The 13,103-nt window shown below is 38.5% G+C and overlaps 1 protein-coding gene, 1 long non-coding RNA gene and 1 other non-coding gene across 6 annotated transcripts in view; 1 reads left to right on the top strand and 2 right to left on the bottom strand.

Annotated features, from left to right (window-relative positions):
* Positions 1-13,103, top strand: part of JAK1 (Janus kinase 1) — a 155,564-nt gene that overhangs the window by 69,058 nt on the left and 73,403 nt on the right. The window contains exon 1 of one of the 4 annotated variants that reach the window (XM_077892136.1): positions 4,382-4,513. The exons of 2 other annotated variants lie outside the window; for them this stretch is intronic. The gene's annotated coding sequence lies outside the window, so the exon portion shown is untranslated. Of the gene's footprint in view, positions 1-4,381; positions 4,514-6,507; positions 6,527-13,103 lie in introns of those variants that run through there. One more of the 4 variants, XM_077892134.1, reaches the window with a different exon arrangement.
* LOC144310742 (uncharacterized) overlaps positions 1-13,103 on the bottom strand; it is a 42,786-nt gene that overhangs the window by 18,130 nt on the left and 11,553 nt on the right. Inside the window, exon 3 of the long non-coding RNA XR_013376414.1 lies at positions 2,209-2,321. This is a non-coding gene — a long non-coding RNA (uncharacterized LOC144310742). The remainder of the gene's footprint in view (positions 1-2,208; positions 2,322-13,103) is intronic.
* On the bottom strand, positions 8,304-8,410 carry LOC144311663 (U6 spliceosomal RNA). Its single transcript, XR_013377248.1, has one exon. It is a non-coding gene; the product is annotated as a U6 spliceosomal RNA (small nuclear RNA).

Raw genomic sequence — 13,103 nt, 5'->3', positions numbered from 1 at the left:
GCTTTTGATATTGGGCTTTGTATTGGTACAGGCCTCATTCAGTTTCCTGTGAAGTAGAGATTTATACCACCTTATATTGTATGAGGGTCAAACAAGCATTTAGTAGTAGGTACCTGAAGCACATTGCAAGGGCTTAGATGATAGTGAAAGTTACTAGATTGAATGGTGTAGAAGGCTCTAAATACCCACAGGAAGCTTTTTTTTTTGAGGCTGCTATTTGCTTTCTCCCATATTTCTGAGGTTAGAAAACCTAAAGAGTTGGCAGGACTTGTTGGAGCCATGTTGAGATGGATTTTAAAGCCATTCCCAGGCTCAGTGGGACATCATGCCCCAATGTGTGTTTGCTGTCCTAGTCTTAGGCTATCATTTTGGGGCAGAAACAATAGCATCATTTAAAGCATTTCTGATTATGAGTGAAATGTCAGCAGTTTTACATTCCAGTCCAGTAGATGCCATCTTCCTATTGACTGAAAATATTGACTCTGCTTTTCTGCTACCCACAAACAAATTTTTAGAAGAAATACTACACAATTCCTCAGACTGACTGAGCACCTGCTTAGGAACCAAGCATTGTTCTAAGGTCCACACAGAAAACACAAAGACGACAAGACTTCTGCTTGGCTGAAAGCAGCACCCTTCATCACAGCTGGTTCAGTGACTTTTGGGAGATTTTGTTGGTTGATGGTGGGGTAGGTACCTTTGGCATTTAGAGGGAATGATCAGGAATTATAATTATCCTTTAATGTGCATAGGGTCAGTCTTGTGCAAAGAAGAATTTTTCAATAGCTTCTCCAGACATTCTTTAGGGGAAGAACCGGCTTCTCATTTTATGAGCCTAGACCCTAATCTTATTTTACATTAAGTAATTTTTGCATTGTTCTGACATCACCTGAATTTTCTAGAAATGCAGCTGCTATATAAACTGATATATTGTACTATAGAAAGATACCATTTTATTTTGCTTAGAACTTTACCAAAAGCTGCTCACCATTTTTATAAATCATGTTACCAATGTTGAGGTGCTTCTATTTGTGTAATCAAGAAGAACTTGCCAGTATCTGTCTGTATTTGTAGTTACTGCACTCCTAGCTTTTCTGCTGTTGGTACAAGTGTTAGACTACTTCATTATGTCTTCTAGTGTATGTAGGACAGGTATTACATATTGAAATTGAGTCTTATAAATTTCTTTAAGTTGTCCTTTATTTATAGTTTGGACATCATGTTGATTATTTTGATGTTTTGCATGTGAATAGTTTATATTTCTGATTTTTACTTCAGAGTAGTAAGGGGAGCAATACAAAATATGTGTTTAAAAAAAGGTGGAGGAGAATGGTGCACTGGTTTCCTATCAATTATGCCTGATAACGTGCAGAGAAGTCTCTAGGGAGAATTAAACCTCCAGTTTAAGTTGTAGTATGTGTAGCCTTGATTCCAAATTCATTTGCATAAAGAGTTGTTTTTAGCTGATGGTTTTGCAGTTCTAGAAAATGGGTCTATCTGAGTGGATGTGAAGTGGTTACAGTGGTTTCGTCCCCAGCACCCTGGGCCTGAGAATCTTAGTTGGAGGGATTCTAACTTGTGTTCTAGTCACCACAATCAGCAAATGGGAGTGTCCCCATGTGAGCTGAACCAAAGTGGTTTTAGAGAGGGGTCAGAATGCTCATTTCAAATGTTAATGTTATCTGTTCAAGGGTGATTTTGACCTTTTGAAGCTTTCTTAATTCTAATTAAATGGCATTGTGTAATCTCTGTGGTCTCAGTGTAGTTTATAATCAGCGAGAATAATGAAAAGGGTAATGAGACTGTAAGTTCTGGAAAGAGTTCTCTTTCCCTGAAGGTCTTAAATGAATAGGTGTCAGGACTGGCCTAGAAGCAACTCTGGAAAAATAATAAAATGTTTAATTAAGTGCTGATTATGTTATGTTATGTGTCAGTCATTTTAGGCCAGAGTTGATGGAGATAGGTAGTGGAGGAGGAGGTTGCATCAGAGCAGACCCCGGAGGGAGGAGAGTGGAGTATAAAAAAGCTGTAATTGTTTCCTCCCTTGAATTTCCATGCTGTTATTACCCCAGCAATGGCATTGCCTTGTATTCTGAATTTACATTCATAGAAATTAACGGATTTTTTTAAATTTAGCACCTAATGTATGATTTCCTTTGTGCTTGGTTTTTGACAACAGTTAGATGAGAGGGAATTGGTATTACTTACAGATGCAGAAACCTGAGTTCAGAAACTCATAGCTCCTAAGTGGTAGGACCAGGATGGAAACTCCAGTTTGAGTGATGCCAGAACTCTCTCCTTAAGGCTTTTCCATATCTTTGCTGTGGAGATGGTGGTCATGATTAGCTTGTTTACTCACCATTTTCTACCCAGATTATAAAGCAGATTTCATTTGGCCCAAGTATGGTGATTTAAGTTTTCAACATGTTATCTATGATTGTATTTAAATTAGGTATGGTTAGAAAGTTCCAGCCCAGTTAGTAATTTAGCAACTTACAGCATTTGACTAGCATGGTTAACCAAAAACCTAAATCATATTAAATGTTTGAAGTGGCAAACAGTAAGGGAGATTTTTATATTGTGACTAGTCTGCTTTTTAAAAATGTGTTTGTAAACGGAGAAGCCTAGGTGATCAGTATTTATATAGTGATGTTTGATGGGCTTTGGAAATTCCCTCATTGTGATTTCTTAAAAACTTGGCTGAATAAACTGATAGGGGATTCCAGCCTTGTATAATTAAAGGTAAGAATACAGAGTGAGTTGGAACGGTCGCTAGGCCTGATTCTCATTTGGGCTCCATTACTTCTTTGCTCTTTTTGGAAGTAGATGGAATTCACTCACCACTGGTGAGGTTAGGGATTAGGACAAATGAGGGGTAGTAGCTTTTTTATATGCTGGCCTTTTTTTAGTTGACCCTTTCTTAGAAGTGATAACTGTAGTAACTCACAGTTCAAGGGAACTAAAGAAAGGGAGAAGGAAGTTTAAAAATAATTTGGTCTACAGTGTTTATGAAAGATTGAACTACTCGCATAAGTAAATTTATGAAACATTGAACTGTTCCCATAAGTAAAATCATAAGAGTTTCTAACAGGTTTTATTTCAATCAGTTGTTTTCTTGCCCCCAATCACAAAGCAGTTTGGTGAGAAGAGCCAGCTTTTGGATGACCTGTGTGCAAATCCCAGCTCCATCACTTGCTGGCTGGATACCCTTGGGCAAGCCACTTAAATTCTCTGAATGCACATTTCTTCCATATTGAAACAGGTAACATCTGCTATATAAGCACTCTAGTCACAGGGAATCAGCTAACTTAGTAGATGTCGAAGTGCTTTGTAAACTTAAAAAAGCCACGTAAGCCTAAGGATAATTGTTGTTACGGTTTCAAGTATCAAAAGTAGCTGTGCATAGAGAGGTGAGGGAAGTTATATTTTGGGCATCTGAATCGGGGGGGGGGGGGGGCCTGTATTCCAAAGCCTAGAAATCCTCAGTGGAGTTTTTTTCTTAATGCAATAGTCCTGTGGTAATTTTTGGAGTATGTCCAAAAGCACATGCTATACTTATTAAAGGGTTTTGGCACTCTAATGTGGGATTACTGGCACCGGAAGATGAAATGATAAAGGAACATCACAATATATTCAGCTGTGTGAGTCATGCACATTTATGAGTTACTTTAAAAAATGGAATCAGAACAGAAATGGGCATGGATTCAACTTATTTTCCTTGGCTTTAGCAGTTTTCAGGTTAAAAGTCACTGCATTTAGCTGTCTTAAAGCACAGCTTTTATAAAAAATGTATAGAACTTAAACTCTGGTGAAAGCACCTGAATTGGAAACTCTTTCATTTTCCTACGGATAGGATAGGAAAGTTTTACATTGTACATGTCTCTGTGTATTGCTTTGACTCTTACTGAATCAGAAAGTGGGAATATATGATACCTGCAACCCAGTTGGCTGTCAGAGAGCTTTATGCTTAAGATTTTTGCTCAATTCACTTAACCAGGAATGATTACAATGACTTTTCTCTTTCCATAGGGGCTACTTTTCCATTAATGAGTTTGGTCATATTTGTCACTTTTCTTAGAGCTTTTTTCTTTGGATTCCACTTATTATCAGCAAACATTTGAGTTTTTATTCTGTGTCAGACCCCTGACACAGGTAGGTGCTACGAGTGGGAAGGCATTGAGTCATAGAAGGAAGGACCTCATCTAAGAACTTGACTTTTTCTGGAGGATCTAGTGTGCCAATCAGGCCCCACTCACATTTGGCTCAAGGCCACCATTGTGTCTTGTAATAGAGAATGGAAGACTGAAAGAAACAATCATTAGCACAAGTAATGATTTTTAAAATACATTTCTGTTTTCAACCTAGCTAAGGAGATGTACATGACTAGTAAATAATGACACAAACTGGCAATAAAAGTCGAGGGGATTATTGCATAGTCAGGGCTTCAGAAGATTGCTGCCATTCAAGATGGTCTTCAAAGAAGCTCAGGATTTGGATTACTACAGAAGATGAGGTAGGTAATTGATAATTAGTATCTAATAAAGATCTCTCATTGTATTAAGAGCTTTAAATATATTAGCTCATTTAATTCATTGGGGGAGGGAATTTTTTAAATTGAAAAATATATTAAACATATGGAAGAAAAAAAAACATATGGAAGAGTCTATAAAACATGTGTGTAGTCAGTAAAAATACCAACATAGTCACCATTCAGATAAGAAGTAGAACATTAGGGGCGACTGAGTGGTTCAGTCAGTTAAGTGTCTGCCTTCAGCCCAGGTCATGATCCCAGGGTCCTGGGATCGAGTCCTACATTGGGCTCCCTGCTCAGTGAGGAGTCTGCTTTTCCCTCTTCCTCTCCCTTTGCTTGTGTGTTCTCTCTCTCTTAAAATAAATAAAATCTTAAAAAAGAAGAGAAGTAGAAAATTACCAGTATTTTTGAAATCGCCAAGTATCTCTCCTCATTGCACTCCTCTCAGAGGTACCAACCAGTCTGACCTCTATATTAATCAATCCCTTCCTTTCATTGTAGATGTCCCTAAAGCAAGCACAAACCCAGGTGTATAAGGAAAGGACAGTGTTGCCATCGTTCTCAAGAGAGCTTAATAGGTCCTAATTTGAATTCTTTATCCCCTGGATTGGAACAAAAGCACTGGGTCAAGTCTGGATTTGGAGTTGGGAGCTTGCAGGGCCTTTTGGAAAAGTCACTGGTGAAGGTTGTAAGAGAGTTGTGGGAAATGGGATGTTTGGAGGACTGCAGTGGTCCAGCTGTTGGGAGCCTGAAAATAGTACCATAGTCACAAGGAGTGGACTGCTCCATATTTTATTTTCACTTTTAAGCTCAACCTAGCTTACGTCTAGCTCTCAGGGGCAGGTCACAGCAGGATACTTCTGTGCAGTGAAATAGTCTACTGATTCAGACATCAGGACGCTGAGGAAAGAATAGGAACTTTATCAGTGTATGATTAAGCAAAGCCAAATTTAGTTAGGGATCTGGCATTCTGTCCCCTGATGCGGTCTTTGAGAATCTTAATGATGAAAGCCCTAAGCCTATCGATCCTTTGTGTCTCACTGCCCAAGTGTGGATGGGTTGTTCTCAAAGACTGGCTGCAGCTCTCATCCTGAGATCTATATTCTGTCCTCCTAGGAATTGTTTTTGCCCCTCTGCGTTTAATCTTTATTTATTGTTTTGGAGCTTCTCTTTTACTCACTCTTTGAGGGTACATAACAGGTAAGTTTTTTAAGATCTTGAATATCTAAATATGCCATTATTCTCCCTTCACACTTAATTGATAATTTGGTGGGTTATAGATTTTGGGGTTGGTATTGTTTCCCTTGAGAATTTTGAAGGCATTTGTCAGTTCTCTCCTTGCTTCATGCAGCTCTTAAAAAGCTACCCAATTATTAAAAAAAAATCAATTTTTGATCTTTTGGATTTGGCTTTTTATATTCTCTTTTGGATTCATGTAGACCCTTCTTTTGTTTTTCCATTGTTCCCATTATAATACTCACAACAGGTCTCCTCATCCGTGTATTTTGGGACCTTTTTTTAAATGATCTTATGATGGTTTTCTTCCTCCACTTTTTTTCTGTCTTTCCTTTAGAACTCCTTTTACTTAGATGTGTGATTTTCTGGATTGGTCCTCCTAATTTTGTTATGTTTTATCTTTTATTTTCAAACTGTTATTTGCTAAACAGTTTTCCCTTTATCCTCATACCTTTCTGTTGAGATTTAAAAAATAAAGGTATGGCTTATGTACATTGAAGGGCACCATTGTAAATGTTTATTTCACTTAGTTTTGACAATTGTATACACTTATGTAACCACCACCCGAAACAAAGTATAGAACATTTTCATCAACCTAGAAAGTTCCAGATGGCACTTTTCCAGTCCTGTATTTAACTTCTGTGGTCTTTTTTTTTTTTTTTTTTTTTTTTTTAAAGTTCACTGCGGGGCTCAAAACACTGAGACCAAGACCTGAGCTGAGATCAAGAGTTGGACACTTTAACTGACTGAGCCATCCAGGTGCCCCATTTCTGCAGTCATCGTTTTAATAATTAAGAGCTCTTTTTTCTTTGAAGTGTTACTTTAAAACAATCTTATTCATGCTTCGTAGATAAAATATGTTTCTTTATCAATCTGAGGACATGAATTACTTTTTAAGGTTTTTATCTCTTTGTAAATACTCTTTGTTTATTCTGAGTTGCTTTTGTTCCTGTCTATATTAGAGGCTTTCCTCAGACATTGGTTTGGTTTATCTTGGCTGGCTGTTCATGATTAAACACGAGGAGAAGGCTGAGCATGTATGTGGGACCTGTGAACTTTGAACTTCACTGAAGAGTGACTTGAATGGGCCATTAATTGGGGAACCCCCAGTGTTAGTATCTTTAGGTGTGTTCTCGTGGGATGGTAACATTTCTCAGAAAACAGTAATTCACTCTTGCCTGGAGTGTCAGGGAGTAGCTGCCAGCATTTCTGGAGCCATGTGGGGAAGAGGGTGGAAATTGCAGCATCTAGGCCTTCACCATTCTGTGTGTACACACAGTCCCCCTGTGTACTGAAGGTTCCTGTGCTTTGCCTGGCCTTTCTAGGTCCAGAACCCTCTGTCTTACCCTCTCCAGAAAATAAACCTCTAGACCTGCGTTGTCCTGAAATGCAATAGCCACTAGCCATGTGTGGCAATTTAAATTTAAATTAATAAACATGGAATAAAATTAAGAAGTCAGTTCCTCATTTGCCTCAGTCCCATTTTAAGTTCTCAGTAGCCTCATGTGACTAGGGGCTACCATACTAGGCAGAGAAGAGAGAGAACATTTCCATTATTGCAGAAAATTTTATTGGACAGTGCTAGTCTAGACTTCTGCTGGGTGGAGGAGTTGCTGAGAGAATGGTTTCTTAGGCATCTCTCCCCAGCCTTCCTCTTTTACCCCAGGTGCTGGTGCTTCCAATTCCTGAGACTTTTGAGGCTTCTGTGGTGTACATTTATTTGGTTGTCAGCTTTTGCCACCATCCATGTGGGATTCAGTTTTCCTGGGTTATTAAAGTCATTTTGCTACACATCTATCTAATTATCAGCTTCCAAAAGTCATTTGCAGTTTTCTCCTCTCCTATTCCCCCCATATTTGTGGTTTTGGTCTTAAAAAGACCTTACTATATCTACTGTGTTACACAAATTTTAGTCAGATTTCAAGAGGGGATGAAATTGGATACTTGGGTTCACTCAGCTGTTTTCACCAGGAATCCTAATTCATTTAGTCTTCACAGACCATTAAGGTATAGGTGTAGTTATTCTCATTTTACAGTGAAAAGAGGCAGATGAAATAATTGGCTCAAGGTCACAAAGCCAATTAGTGGGTTTTGAACTTGGGTCAGGTTTAGGAATCTGATACCTCTTTCATGGAATAGTATGATGCCTCATCTTGTACTCAGGAAAGACTCCTTTCTTCCTCCCAACATATCCCAGGTTGCAATACTTTATAGTTGTGTTTTAAATATATTATTCCAGATATTTCTCAGTTATCCATAAACCTATTTAAGAAAAGAGGTCAACCTTGAGGAATTCTGTCTCAAAAAGATTTTCTCTCCCAAACTGTTCATTTCTCCTTTGTTCCAGGACTTCATGACTTCAAAACTTTGGCATTTTCTTCAACTCTTAAAATGTTTAGAGTCAAAAACATTCTATTGTTTACTTTAAGCTTTTTATTCAAAGTATCTGTAGTCATTCCCATATATAATTGTCCCTACATATGGCTTCAGTTGGACCCCACTTTCCATAAGGCAGTGAGTAATCTGTTTCTCTCTGAAACTCTTATCTGAGGTACAGGATTTGCGTGTCATCCTTGCGCAGGGGCCATGCTAATCTTCTCTGTATCGTTCCAATTTTAGTATATGTGCTGCCGAAGCGAGCACTTATCTGAGGTACAGGATTCATAAATGTTTGTTACTCTTTGGCTCGACATCATTTCTTATTTGATCATTGCATTGCCTCCCAAGTGCAGGTCTCTCTGCCCTCTATCTCCTGTTTGCCTGATATCACCTACACAGACTAGTCCTTCTCAATTGGAGTAGTCATTGGCCTCCTCTGATCTTCACGATGGGCTCCTGGCTCTTCAACATGGCATTGAGGGTCAACCTTTCCCACCACTTTAGCCCTACCTCTGGCCACCCACTGCCACAAGTACTATACCTTAACTGTCTTTCATGGAAGGGTCTCTGCATGCTCTTGAATCTGTTCCCTTTACACAGGCTTTTAGTTCTGCATGAGATATGCTGTCTCTGTTCCCACCTGTTTCTTCTCCTGTTTAATATCTACTATTTTCCTGTAAATCTCTGCTCCAGGATACACTCCCCTGTGAAACCATGCCTGTTCTATCCTTATATAGAGTTAGAGGATTTTGCTGTTTGTTCCCACAACACCATTTTCAATATATTTCATCCATCCATCCATCCATCCAGATGGGATCCTGTCATACCTGCTGTTCTACAGCTGGCTTTTTCATGTCGTAATTGTTGAATGGACTGGTCAGTTCTCCCTTATGGTTTGGAGGAATTTGGTTTTCATAGATAAGTTTTTAGTGTAGAGGCTGGCACATATAGTAGTTACATGGATTATTAATTATTGAACAAACTGAACCCTAGTGTTCAGTGAGTTTATGGCAATTGATTTCTCCTCTGTTGTCTTTGAATTCTGCCATCAAAATAAATTCCAGGGATCCCTGGGTGGCGCAGCGGTTTGGTGCCTGCCTTTGGCCCAGGGCGCGATCCTGGAGACCCGGGATCGAATCCCACATCGGGCTCCCGGTGCATGGAGCCTGCTTCTCCCTCTGCCTATGTCTCTGCCTCTCTCTTTCTCTCTCTGTGACTATCATAAATAAATAAAAATTAAAAAAAAACAAAATAAATTCCACTTCATGTCTATTTTCCCAGGATAATTATGAATAGTATCCCACTTTCACTCTTAAAAGTCTTTCAGTTTGGACATTAAACTGTATGGTCACCCACCAGTCAAACACATCCAGGTAGAAACTCTTTTTTTTCTTTATTTTTCTTTAATGGAGCAAGTAAAGAGAAAGAAATAGTTGGGATTTGAGATTGCATTTGGAATATTGAATTGTTTCTCTCCAACCAACTAGAGAGGAAAGCCCCAAATCACACAATGGAAGAATCACCTTTGGTGTACCTTCAAAGTCTGAACGTTTTATTTTCCAGAACTGCTGATTTCTTCCAGAAGTAGTTTTCTAAAGAGCAGTTTATATTTCAGAAATAGACTTTTGCTTCCCTTTCCTGATGTTAATGTTCAGATTTTAGTTGGTCTACTAGAAAATCCAAGAGCTTTTTGGATTCTTTTCCCATTGAGACCCCAGTGGGGTCCTGGGTTATGATGTGTAGCATGAATGGAAGCTAGCTGTCCTAAAGGCAAAGAGGATTCAGAATAGCTTTAGGTTAGTCGATGGGTGTATTGAGAAGAGCTTGGGATTTAGGTTTGAGTTCTTGTTCTGCCACTTTCTAGCAATATCACCTGGGAAAGATATTTTGACCTCTTTCATAATGTGAAGTGGGTTTGGGAATAATATCACTTTACAGGGTTTATGTGGTGATTGAGATCATGAATGCAGAGCAATTAGCACACCTGATGGCATAATAGGTGCTTAGCAAATATCAGTTTTTATTGTTATTATGATTATGACACTTATCTTTCCATAAGCTAATTCAGAAGATGTTTATGAGAGTATTGGGGGAGCAATGAATAGGATCAGCCCCACAGCTTCCTGCCTGCAGTGTAGGTCCTCAGCTGCTCATCACTGCTGCATTGCAGAGTGGAAAAAAGAAAATCAATAGAAAGAAAGCATGTGGGTTGCAGAAGAGAAAAGAATGACAGATCTGTGGTTGTGGGTGGGAGTGTTACCTGTGTCTACCTTGGAAGTCTTGGATCAGATTGGGATTTGAAGGGCTGGATCTCAGAATCATCTGAAGAGTTTACAAATTTTTCTTTTCTGGATTCCTGATCTAGTAGGTCCAGGGTATATAGGATGAAATAGTATAGTTTAAAAAGCTGCCAGGTGATTCTGATGTATAGACAGGTTTGAGAATAACTAGGTAACTATTTATTACCCTGTGATTCCATAAAACATTTTCTAATCATTTACTACTTAATGTAGGGTAGGTGATGGCACAGTAATACTTATTTTAGGGTCAGAAGACAGAGACAGATTATTAAGTAGTGAAATGGAGAGCCTGAATTATCTGAGTGAAATTGAATTAAATTTTATGGCAGTTTTGAATTTAAGCCTGTTATGCATCTGTGTTGTTTTCATCCAAGATCTTTGCCTATATTTAGATTACTTGAAATGAATAACAAGGAAATTGTGATATCAGGTATTTTCTCCCTATATTTGAAAATGTCTTCAATTTTTATCACTGATATGGGAAAAGAAAAAGAACTTAGATAAGTCCACACTGTTGTTATCTTATCTGGCTGTTCTGGGTCATTAGATTATTTAGTGGAAGGGTATTGGGTTTGGAGTCTGTAAACAATGGTGGAGTCTCTGCTATTTCTCTTTGTAAACTTGAATTAGTTACTTATCTCTTGGACATGTGCTTTCTTATCTATAAAAGGGGGTATTGGCCTTCTCTATCCTATAAAATGTTGTGGGGGAGTATAATAAGGAAATTTATTCAATAGGAATGTAAAGCCCTGATGAGCTCACAGAGTGTGTGTTTCTGTTCAGCTGAGATGGCTTGGTTTATGTCTGTTGTTAGGTGTCATTATTAATAGTACCGTCTTTAACTCTCAAGTGTCCCAGTTTGGATGATAAATTTTTTGGTAACCCTGTACTCATAACACCCAACCATTGTTGACTTCTAGTCTGCACAGTGGGAGGGGTCTTTGGCCTTATTTCTATAGCTCCAAAATACCTAACCAAATAATCAATCATTTCTTCTGGTAATTTTCATCTCTCTGACTAGATTGATCAGTGGATAAAAATAGTTTCTTTGTTTTTCCATTCCTGAATTATATTCTGGATTTGTCATGGTTTTGGCATTTTAGACACTTTAATTTGCTCACTTCTACTGATGTGTCCTAAGGAAGTAATATCTAAGTGTAAGGAGAGGATAGAGGAATCATGGGGACTGGGGGGACAGAGCCTTGTGGAAAAGTATTAAAAAACAAAAGAGAAAGCAATTTTTAGGCTGGTGTCCTGAGTTGATATTTTTTGGAATATAATGCCCTACATTGATATTCTCAAGTGCAGCATAAATCCCTAAATAGTTGGGAGAACTGCAGAAGCTTCTGGAGATCAAATTTCATTTTTTTTTTGGAAATATTTTATTTTTCTAAGATTTTATTTATTTATTCATGAGAGAGAGAGAGAGAGAGAGAGAGAGGCAGAGACACAACAGAGGGAGAAGCAGGCTCCATGCAGGGAGCCCGATATGGGACTCGATCCGGATCTCCAGGATCAGGCCCTGGGCTGAAGGCAGCGCTAAACTGCTGAGCCACCCAGGCTGCCCTGGAGATCAAATTTCAAATGCTCTCTCCTTCCTCAGGAGAATTTTGTTTTAGAATTAAGACCAGAAAAAATGTCCATTTCTCATGTAACTGGTGAAGTAATGTATTTCATTGTTTCCCTTTTCTATTTGATCCCTAGGAAACTAGGAGCCAAATCCATGGCTGATCTGCTTGGAAAGCTGTAGCTTGCAAATAACTTTCTCTTCATCTTGACTTTTGTCCTGAATTATATTATAACGTATTATTTCAAATAACATAATATTGTTCCTTGAACCAGTGTTTTTGTTTTTATTTTATTTTAATTAATTAATTTAAAAGGTTTTATTTATTTTAGAGATTGAGACAGTGTGAGCAGGAAGGAGAAGCAAAGGTGGGGAAGAGGGAGAGGGAAAAAATCTCAAGTGGACTCTGCGCTGAGTGCAGAGTCTGACGTGGGGCTTGGTCCCACAAACCCGAGATCATGACCTGAGCCAAAACCAAGAATTGAACACTTAACTGAGTCACCCAGATGCCCCGATTTTTCTTTTTGATATATTTCTGTTTTATTAAATATATCCTTATAAACTGCCTTGGAATCTTGTGGGTTAAGTCAGAAGTTAAGTAAGTAACAAATGTAAAGACATCATATAGTTTCAGCTATTTTCGTGGAACTGTTTGGAGTTTTCGAGAAGGCCAAAGCTTTTGTGGCAAAGAGACCTGTGTTACCTCTAAATAATAACAAGTATACATTGATGCACCATCCTGTGGAAGAAGCCATCTCCCTCCAGCAAGAAAAAGGGCTAAATAAAATAAATCACCTTCCATATGTTGGCTCTTGAACAAGGAATCAAAACTAGTAAGGTGCAGCATTAACTGAGGATAGATAAGGACTGAATCTTCAAAATCCATCCTGGATTAGAATATCCATTTTCTTTTCTCTCACTGCTTCTCATGATAGTGTCTCTCCTCATCTCGCCCTCTATACCTTTTAGTTTTTCTTTCAGCTTGCTCAGCTTCACTGTTCCTATCTACTGTTCCCTTGTCTTCTCCCTCCCTTCCAATCCTAAAACCTTTAGGTTTTTTGTATTTGATCACCAGCCAGTTTCCCTTTGG

This window comes from Canis aureus, chromosome 3, assembly GCF_053574225.1.
Source record: "Canis aureus isolate CA01 chromosome 3, VMU_Caureus_v.1.0, whole genome shotgun sequence".
NCBI lineage: Eukaryota > Metazoa > Chordata > Mammalia > Carnivora > Canidae > Canis > Canis aureus.
Note: the sequence above shows the minus strand (reverse complement) of the source record. Positions and strands in the feature narration are given on the sequence as shown.